Source organism: Homalodisca vitripennis, chromosome 7 (assembly GCF_021130785.1).
Source record: "Homalodisca vitripennis isolate AUS2020 chromosome 7, UT_GWSS_2.1, whole genome shotgun sequence".
In the NCBI taxonomy this organism is placed as follows: Eukaryota; Metazoa; Arthropoda; class Insecta; order Hemiptera; family Cicadellidae; genus Homalodisca; species Homalodisca vitripennis.
In genome coordinates, this window is record NC_060213.1 from 59,676,407 (window position 1) to 59,687,269 (window position 10,863).

General features: G+C 34.7%; 1 protein-coding gene across 1 annotated transcript in view; it reads right to left on the minus strand.

Annotated features, from left to right (window-relative positions):
- The window catches only part of LOC124365884 (doublesex- and mab-3-related transcription factor A2-like), a 41,493-nt gene extending 31,462 nt beyond the window's left edge, over positions 1 to 10,031 (minus strand). The window contains exon 1 of the mRNA XM_046821991.1: positions 9,977 to 10,031. The gene's annotated coding sequence lies outside the window, so the exon portion shown is untranslated. The remainder of the gene's footprint in view (positions 1 to 9,976) is intronic.
- Positions 10,032 to 10,863: the final 832 nt, after the last annotated feature.

Here is a 10,863-nt window from a genome sequence, read left to right on the forward strand (position 1 = left end):
AGGGGGTGGTGACTTCTGAGGTCGTAGTAATAAATACTCGAATTGCAAAGTTTACTTATAAGTTCAATTTAATTAATGAAACTTACAAGCACCACTTTTAGTTGGTAAATTAAATGTATGCCTTGCCACGTTGCTGCTAATTAGAGTACAAGAACTAAATTTATATCTGATAGTTGGACCTAAAATATCCAATGTTCTATGGAATTATGCCTACGATATTTTACTTTATAAAACTTTTAAGATTTTACTTCCCTTCGCAATATGTAGACTCACAACCCGGGCGTCGGAGTCTTGGCACGAGACATTGAATCTGTAGTCTAAGTAGGGTTATTTCTAGTCGGTAATTACTAGAAGAGGAGTAGAAGTTATGAAAGTGGTAGCCATCTACTCAAATAATACGTGAGCTCGCCTAAAACAAATTCGCGACGGTATTAGCCATTTAATGAGACAAAAAACTTATCACAACGTGCTCGTCAGAAGGACGACGCCACAACTTGTATCCATTTCAACCAAGCAAAATAAAATATCTTCAAGGGTAAGTTACTTTACTATTACACACTAAAGTAATTACGTTACATTCATTTTTATATGTTTGGCATCAAAGGGCTAATTTAATAGTACGAAAATATAAATTTTACTTACGGACATAGCGCGCAAGGTGAAATCGGTCACGTAGTTACTTCGTAGGCTGCTACGAAGGGTTACAATAAAATATTCATACGCGTGCCAATTAGGTAGTTAGTCCGCCGATAATTTAGTTCCGGAACATTGGATACAAAAATAATATTAAGTTCTACTGGCTAACTAGGTTGTGAAATGTTGCATTATATATAAAATGGAACTAACTAACGATACAATATATATATATATATATATATATCTTTATTAAATTTCTTGTGTTCATGTGTATATGACTGAACTCCTCCTAAATGACTGGACCGATTTTGATGAAATGTTTTGTGTGTTTTCAATGGAATTCGAGAATGGTTTAGATTCACAATTTGGTCCACTGGAAAATGTTTTATTAATGAATTTTTAATTTCTAAGTAGTTGTTGATTCTGGAGTGTTTTACGTTGGGTCCGGCAGACTGCACTACGACACGTAATACAAAGTGAATTGATGTTTTTAACAGCTGTTAACACTTTCAGCTGCAATTCATCAAAGAGACAAAAATATTTGTTTATATTAACAATTTAGAAAATTATTATTGTAAAGTGCTCGATATGTTGTGTAATGCACATTGCGTAGACGAAGTTGTTAATAATTTTTAATTTTGATTACACCAATGATAAATAAACCATCTAATGCAATGGAAATACTATTCAACGCTGTTGTAAAAACCACCTCATTGTACAAAGCCGTGAATGTTTGCGCAAAAGGTAATCTAATTTGGTCAGATCAAAAGGTAAAAGAAAAGAGCCGAAAGAAGACGCTTTATGATCGAAATTAGCTTTCTTTGATACATTTTCTTGATCGGACCACATTATTATACTGGAAATATTAAGATATTTCTAGTATTACAAGATTTTACCCAAGATTTACCCAAGATCTAAGGACAGAAAATTAATTTTCACAGACAGAATTTGATTGTTTATAAACAAATTAGTTTATCTAAATTCATCCATATAAAATAATTCTGAATAACTTATCAACACCTAGCAAACCACGAAGATAGAGGCAGGAAATATGGTACATACCTTCATAATGCGCCCAAGAGGCTCAAGAAGGAACGACTATCAATTATCTCAGGAGTGTTGAGGATGTGATAGATAAATAATACGTGAATATGTTTTACTGTTTTTCAAAAGGAAGCTGCGTGCGAAGCCGCAACTGCTAGTATACATATATAATTCTTTTGTCCGTATATTGTGCGTCACTGAACTCCTTCTAAGCGCATGGACAATTTTAAGTATATACTATGTAATCATTGACTCCTAAGCGCATGGACCAATTTTAATGACATTGTTTGTGTGTCTTCAGGTGGTTTCGAGAATGGTTTAGATTTACAATCCGGTCCAATTAAAATTTTTTAATTTAATTAGTTTTTTATTTATACAGTGTTGCAGATTTTGGAATATTTTACATTGATTCCGGAAGGCTGCGCTATTATGACACGTAATACAAAGTGTACTGATACTTAACAGCTGTTGATACTTTCACCTGAACTTCGTCAAAGAGGCAGAAACATTTGTTCATATTTAAATTTCAGAAAATACTAAACTATTGTAACCCTTAACTAGTCTGGCGATAAATAATAACGTAACTACTCTGCTGGGGTCAATTCTGACCCCAATTTTTTTTTAGGTTTGTATTGAAACACTTTGATTTAGAACACTCATATTTTATTTGTAGGTAGTTATTACTTATAAAACAATGTTAGTTGCTAGTATAAAACTAAAATTTACTAGTATATAAAATTATAATTACACATATATAATAGTCTTATAAAATAATGTTTTTTTAATTATGTGTACTAAAATGTCCCACAAAGTTAAAAATTTAACTTTTTTACATCAATATCTTGCATATTTTCTTACTAGACAGCTGCTACATGCTACCTGAAAACAAATCACTCATCTTAGGAAACATATTTGCTGAAACTATGGCTTTGAATTTGACCTAAGTTTTTCAAGAACAAATATTGTCCTTGCTGTTTATATTACGTTATGTTTTACTGTTAATACTGAGGTATTTAAATCAAAGGGAATTTTTATCAAAACAGTTAGGGTATATTGCCTGTTAAAATTAAGTCATAAATAATTATTATAATTAGGTTATTGTTACTTATAAATGTTAAACTTTAAAAAATTACCTTAAGTTAAATCAATCGGCGCAGGACTCGCAAACAATCTCCTGTTCGCTATGAGCTTTGCACACTCCCTTCCCACACTGCGAGCAACAGGTCGGATGTTTTTTGTCCACAACTCTAGGGCATATGTGACATCTTTGCCTTTTAGGTGGTGGAGGACGATGGTCTTCGTAGGCAGGTTGATGCTGCTGGATACGTGCTTGCCGACCTTCAACGTGACAGCCAGAAACTTGTTGCACTGTTTCTTTTAGCTCCCGGGGAATGTTAGTCATTTGTGAGCGTCTAACAAGTTGGTTGTGAATAAGGCTTTTCCCTAAAGCCACAAGAAAAGGTCGACGTGCTTCGCAAGAATCCGGTTCCACTGGTTGGTATATGATGCGGGCATTGACACCTGCTATGTCCATCAATGCATACCAAATTGCCATTGGCCATCTTCTGGTACGGCGTCCAACTGAAAATTGAGCACACTTTTGGTCAAGAACATCTACGCCAACTTTTGTCGTGTTGTAGAAATCAATGATTTCAGGAATCTTTGCATGATGTTCATTGATGATGCTTTTTTTCATGATGCATCGTTGAAAGTAGTACTACTAAACTATTGTTCTTAGGAACGTACGAAACCAGAGTCTTTTCATTTGTAAAAGCAAATTTTGTTGACATTACAGGCCTGTTTTTGTGGGGTAAGAAGCTTTCAGGTATTTCAAGTTTATTACGCCTCATTGTTCCGACATAGGTTAGGCCTTTATTTTTCAACTGTGTGCTCAGCTCAACTGAAGAGAAATAATTGTCACCTGTGATGTTTCTATTAGTATTTTTGATAGGCTCTACCAGTGACAATACTTCAAGGGTTGGTTTGAGAAGATTACAGAAGATTTGGAATTTGTCGGCAGCAATAAACTGATGCATTCAAACAGTAGGATGTCCTCGAATCAGCAAGGACATATTATCTTAAGCCCATACTTGGCTGGCTTAGATTTCATATAAACCTTAAACTTTGACTTTCGTCTAAAGGGTACCAGCATCTCGTCTATTGTCAGATATTGTCCGCCAAGAATAGTGGATTTTTGATTTTTCAATAACTCTATCAAAAATGTATGAGATAGCTGCTAAAGGATCATTCACTTTCCTCTCTTCTCTTGTTTCGATTAAATCAAATCTTAGTGCATTTAGCAAAAATAAAAATCTCTGCTTAGCCATGACTGCTCCAAAAATATCACGGCCCGTTTCCATCAGTTGCAAATAGTCCAGAGACATCTTCGTGGTTGGACTTGAAAAACCCCCGCAAGATACACTAATCCCAAATAATGCCTCTAACTCAACTTTATCAAGATGATCAAAATGGTGACAATTCAGAGCTTTTTGTCCATAATTGGCAGACATTTCCGTGATTTTTTTATTTGTACATTCCAAAATAGTTTCTAATATACTATCATCAATAAGAAAACGCCAGGCACATAATGGGGTGTCGGGTTTGTTGGCCCTAGCATTGCCTTTCACACGCCTGGAATGGTGGGTGAGAATGCTGTGAGCTCTTGTCCGACAAGACGGGGGGAGGGTCCTTACAATTCACCATTTAAATGGGTGAAATATTTATTTTATCATTGTTTTGTTCCTACGACCAAGGATGCATCTAACAGCAACGCGATTAGAGGGTGTAGAAGGTACGATGTTCTGACCTTGACTTTGCTGATCACTGTCGTTACTAGAAGAATTCAACTCATGATCTTCAACACCAGGTACCGGAACATAGTCGGGATCCTTCGTCGGTGTCATCCCCAAACAACTCTGAGCCATTTCCATCATCTGAGTCTTCAATTGGTGGGCCATCTGAAGAGTTAGAACCTACATCGTCATCTGACAGGTTTGCATGTAACATGTCGCGTATTTCATCTTCTAAGAGTAAATTCTTACTAGTAGCCATTATGACAAAAACACTTACTTACACAACCACTATTTAAGAACATTTAAACAAAAATTTTTTCTTGATAAAAAGCACTGTTCAACCCTACAAATAAAAACACATTAAGAAAAATATTACATACGTAAAGAGTCTGGTGGGTCAAAACTGGCCCCAATGTGTTCGTAGCGGAAAAACAGAAAGCCAGTAAAGCACAACACTACTGCCCTCTAGTACTGCCTAGTGAGCACTGAGAATACCTAGAGTAACAGCCGTCAGGCTGCCCCGGAAAGGGAATTAATGGTAAAAATAAAATCCCTGGGGTCAGATCTGACCCCGGCAGACCAGTTAAGGGGTAAAGTGCTTGATCAGTAGTGTAATGCAGATTTCAAAAGCGAAGTTATTATCTAATTGTAAATTTAAGATTCCACCAATAATCAATAATCCATGTAATGCAATGAAAATCACTATTTAAAACACTGGTATGAGGGTTCTAAAATTGATAGGTATTTCATAACACTTTGATGTCTAATAAACCATGCGTTGAAATTAAAGGAAGGAGGCTAATCTCGTTCTCAGATATTCTTTGGGTACCACGGAATCGTTAAGAACTTAGAGGAACTCAGAAATACATAATTTTTATGACATCTGTTACTCAAAATATATGCATGAAACCAAGCTAGGACAATACTATCAATGTCTTAACTATTTGTTAAAATAATTAACAAATCACTTACCTTCTATATGATTATCCGGCGGTTTCAGAAACAACACAAAAAAAAGTCTTTGTTGTGCGATTGTTGAGTGAAAGCTTAGATCAGCTGATAAATACAACAGAAACCAGCTGACTTTGCTGTTACACAGACTATGTAGAAGTCTACATGCTTTTCACTTCCCCTCCTCTTGATCAAACGTGCAAAAAATACTAGTTTCCCCCCCCCACCCCCCCCCCCCCCCACCCCCCCCCCCCCCCACCCCCCCCCCCCCCCACCCCCCCCCCCCCCCACCCCCCCCCCCCCCCACCCCCCCCCCAAAAAAAAATGTTTAATTTAATTTCTCAAATTACGTTTTTTATAACAAAACATGACGTGTTAAAATGAACTCATCTCTTTAGGTCAATTAGAAGGTAAAGCTATAGAGATTTTCAAATAATATTGGTTGCGTTTTTTTGGTGGATTTTAAGAAACTTTAGACAGCCGCAACTTTGAAAAAGTTTGAAAATATTTGGAGATGGGGGAATTGGATTGTTTCACTATTCAATTACTTTTTTATTGCTTTCATATTAAATTTTATCACGTTTCCGAGGTGGTCAGGTGTTTATTTATACCCTGTGTTCATTTAATATAGAATGACCCCTTTTCAAAACAAAATACATCTGTAGCAATGACTTATCACACAATGAAAAATATTTTCTGTATGTCAGTGATTATCATATTTAACCTTCCTGGCATAACCCGAACAATTTTATAGGTTTTTACCCTCGTCTGTTGGCGCTCTCTCACGCCACACAATCAACTCAATGAACGTTACCACCAATAAGAATGTCTTATTTTACCCGCGAAAGTTAGGGCTAAGAACCTCTCTGACACAACTTGGAAACCAACGGTTTTAGGCCGGCTAATAAAATTACAAAATGAATTATAATGTTCTCACAGGAGGTTTTAGGATTGTTGACTCCTCTAATATTGTTGTGAATACTGAATTTAATCGTCTGATTCTACAGATTATTTTGAGTAATTGTCGGATCCCAATTTTAAATTACAAAAGATTGTATTGGTGTTTGTTATTTTCGTTTTGGGCAGTCACTCGCACATTGGTAGTCTAATGCAGAAAAACTGAACTGATGACTTGTATGGAATTAAAAGAATACAATTAAGTACGGGTATAACAATTTTTCAAAAGGTAGTCTATCGTTTTGAGTTTTCGTTAAACCCGCCGTTCTGCAAAGAACAATTTTGATCAAATGATCATTGAATATCTCTGACCCCAAACATAATGGACATCTATCTAAATGCCAAGCTATTCGTTTCCCCCCCCCCCCAAAAAAAAAACTGAATGTTATTGTTTTGTTTCATATGTCTAAACGCAGAAATAAACAAATTTAAATTTTAACGTAAACTCGCTACAGCAGTGCAAATAGCTTCTTTTCATTTATTTTTGCACTAGCAGTTATTCTTGGCTTCACTCGCAATTATCAAAATCGAAAGCCATAGCTTTCTTAGTAAAAGCGTTTTACGATATTGTATAAATGAGCCCATACAATATTTTTTAAGCATAAGTAACGTAGACGTATCAAGTACATTACTTCAGTATCAATTGGTTGAGAAATTTAAAACATAAATAAAATTTCGATTTGGTTTCCATTTTAGTTTCTCTCTGAGATTTTTCAAGTGTCATAGTAACCAGTTTGCATTTTTTTGTCAGGATAAAGAAAATGTAGTACTGAAAAGTTATTTGTGGTCTAAAAAAAATCAGATATGACCAATTTAATTTATTCGCTTCCGCTCCAATTTATTTACGGTTCCACAGTTGAGTTGATGTTATTGCACTGACCAAGAAAATAAATATGTGTGTTTTGGAATTCAACTTAGATTTAAAAAGCGTTTACTTGCGGTCAGCGATATTTCTGGTGTTATAAGTAATATTGATTTTTACTCCGATAAAGAAAATTTCTTCGGAAATGCTAATAAAAATCAAAACTTTAAAAGAAATAACTAGTTATTTTGGGTTGTTTTTTATTTATATAAATAAAGTCCGAGGAGGCATATATTATACTTTTTGTAGGCTTTTTTTAAAATGTACAACTCCGTAGTCTAGTACATTATTTTGTTGTTATGTTGTGAGGTTTCGTCAGTATTAAAAATGAAAGCGCTCAAAAATTGAATTTATACATTTATACAAAATTTTCTCCACTTTCTATGATTAAAATATTGATGTATAATAACTAGGAACCTGCCATAGTTCATAACGAAACTGACAGTGAAACCCATATCAAAATCCGTTTAGTAGTCTAGAAAATATCGGCACAAACGGACCACCAACACAAAAGCGACTTTAATTTGTACTATGTATTGAAGTATCGAGTCGGTAAATATAGTTCGCTGTTTATCACGCCGGGGCCGTTGCCCACTCAGACTTTGAAAACTAATGTTATAAAAGATAAACTTCATATTGTTATCATAACAAACTATGTTAACTGAACCTAATGAACTAAGGTTTGGAGTATTAGTAAATGTATTTTTAAATCATTTATGTTTTTGTATAAAAATCAAAATTACCCGTTTGCAGTTAAGATTGTGAGAAACTGCAACCCAGGTGTCCCTTCTGAAAATCAGTACTGAATCCGCCCCTGGTATTGTGTTTTAGCAGCATTATTAGATTTGAAGAACATTTGCACAACGATGATGACAGGGGACTGTGGTTGGCACACACACACACACACACACACACACACACACACACACACACACACACACACACACACACACACACATATATATATATATATATTATATATTTAACCAACTACAAATTTGGCGTTACTGAAAGCTCGAATAAAGATTTGCATAGTTATATATACTTAAGTTGTTATAGTTAGAAATAAAGAGTATTTGCTCTATGTAGCTAAAATATAAACAAAATATGCTGCATGAATGGAAAAGTTCAGGGAATAAAATTATATAGGCTAAATTATTATTACTACCTAAATTGTGAAATAATTGAGTAAAAGTTTATTGTTAATTAATAAACTATATACAGCTACCATATCTAACTTTAAAAAATAAAGGTTACATACTACATAGAAAAGTATTATTTGGATGCAACCAGAAATAGCGTTAGATCGTACTGTGTACATGTGAGAAATGAGGGTTAAACGACTACCATATACGAACGAAATATCAATCCGTAAGAACCCAAATTTGTTGAAATGATCCGACAATTATGAATCTCTTATTCGTTTTATTCCAAGATGCTCAATAACTCAATAACAATGTGTTGTGTTTTCCTTCCCTGACATAATTTACCTTACAAAACTTTAAATCCCTTAACTTTAAATTATCTTAATAATGGACAGAAATGTGTAAGAGTAAAACTTATTAGAAATTTGTTAGATTTTAGAAAAACAATGTAATATCCAACATACAAATTTTGCACAAATAAGAACGGCCACTATTTTGAAACACGTTTTTGGGTTGCATATTCTGAGATGCGTTACCATAAATAATTTCAATTAGTTATGAAGTATGATCATTATTTTTCTCACAAGTTATGTTCCAGTATAAACTTATCCATATGTGGCTGTGTCAGAAACGCCGTTACGGGGACGATTGTAAAAATTTATTTCTTTAAAATCTACATCTACGGTACATTACCTAAGCTCAAAACAAGACTTTATGAAGACTCAAAAACATTTTGAAGGCTGTCAAAACTAATTAAGTTTTGAAGAATAGACTCAATTATCAATATAAAACACAGATATGTTGTGTTTACTGTAAAAATAGTTTTATCCTAACACCGCACAAACAAGCACTATATACGGTTACTTGTTTTTATCAGTCTACTGATTACTTCGCGAGTCATGTTTAATCAGTAAAGAATGATCCAAGAACTGATCCCTGAGGGATGCCAAACCCAACTAGCAGTGTTATCAGATCGCCTTTATAAATGACCAATGTATTTTTTCTGGTGATAAACAAAACATGGCCTATCTATCCGTTGACTTTAATACTAAGAGTTCTGATTTTCCATTATATATATGGTTTCGCATTGTCAAAACCTTTATTTACATCAAGAATGGTCACTCAAAGGAAGGTTTGTTACACAAAATATAAAAGGAATTGTAATCTTTAACTTTCCCAATGTAAAAGAAATTTAAATTTTTTTTATGCATAAAAATAAAACAAAAACATATTGCAATAGTTTTATTGTTTAGTTATTCTAACAAAATTATGACCTATCCAAAATGCCGGTTTATTTTAATTTATTTGGTTCTACCGATTAATATAAAAATATACCAATTATAGTTTGTTTTTACTATAAGACTCGTTAATATATATAAAACTGCGAATCTATCGAAATGAAATCGTTGTTTAAAAACTGTTCTTAAAACCATTATGAATGTGAAAACTAAATTAAAACCGTTTTGGAATAAAAGTTTTAAAATCCACGCATACAAGACATGCAACGTATCTCGAAGTAGTATTTTCCTGCCGTCTATGTCCACATCGATATCTAGTGAAGTGTACAAAATTGTAGCAACAACCCTTACCTTCCGCCGATCCCTGATAGTTCCCCACGACTGGAGTGATACTGGCGCATGTATCTCGCTCCCCATTGGCTCTCCCCGTCCAATCAGGGCAGGCCACGCCCCCAAGATGGCGGCGCGCATGTGTCCCTCACCTGCTACCCGTATAATTTGGTAACCGGCTAAACAAACACCCTAATTGATTTCGTCCCGTACTACTTTCCTGTTATTGCGACGGTTGTTTACCCAAGCCTTTTCTCTGCACCCGAGTTATTTTGCTTGGCTGGAAATTAAGAACCCACCTCCGGTGTTTCATTCTCAGTTTTCTTGACGCCGGCTACAGAGATGAAGTATTTTCCTAGCTTTCAAGTCATACATGACACCACGCTAAGCGTTATAATATTTTGGATTGGAGATATTCTGTCATAGACGCTTACAAGTATTTGATTACGTGTTCACACCTTCTAGGAAATGGCGTAGTAGAATCTGTCCAACAATTTAACTGGCATACTCTATGGTGCATTGTGCATGTTCAGAAAGCTAGCTCTATCTTTATTATAATATATGTTTACTTCATTGTGCAAAATACCAAATATACACCTATGAAGTATTGAACGATGGAAGCAAGTTCTAGTTTTAAAACACAGGAGATAATATTTAAATAAGGATACACTAAATTATCTGACTTCTCCATCAAGATCCTGATCGAGGAAACTGGTCTTTGCCCTTCGAGTCAACCTAACCATTATTGATCAGTTATGCTAATAGGTTATGCAAGGGATCTACGTGTGAAGATTCTCGAGAAATCGCATTATTTTCAGCATTGTGAAGATTCTCGGTTCTGTTTCGTATTGTTGGTAATCAAAATGTTGTAAGTCTTAAAGAGTGTAGGTACTGTGATGTAACTCATT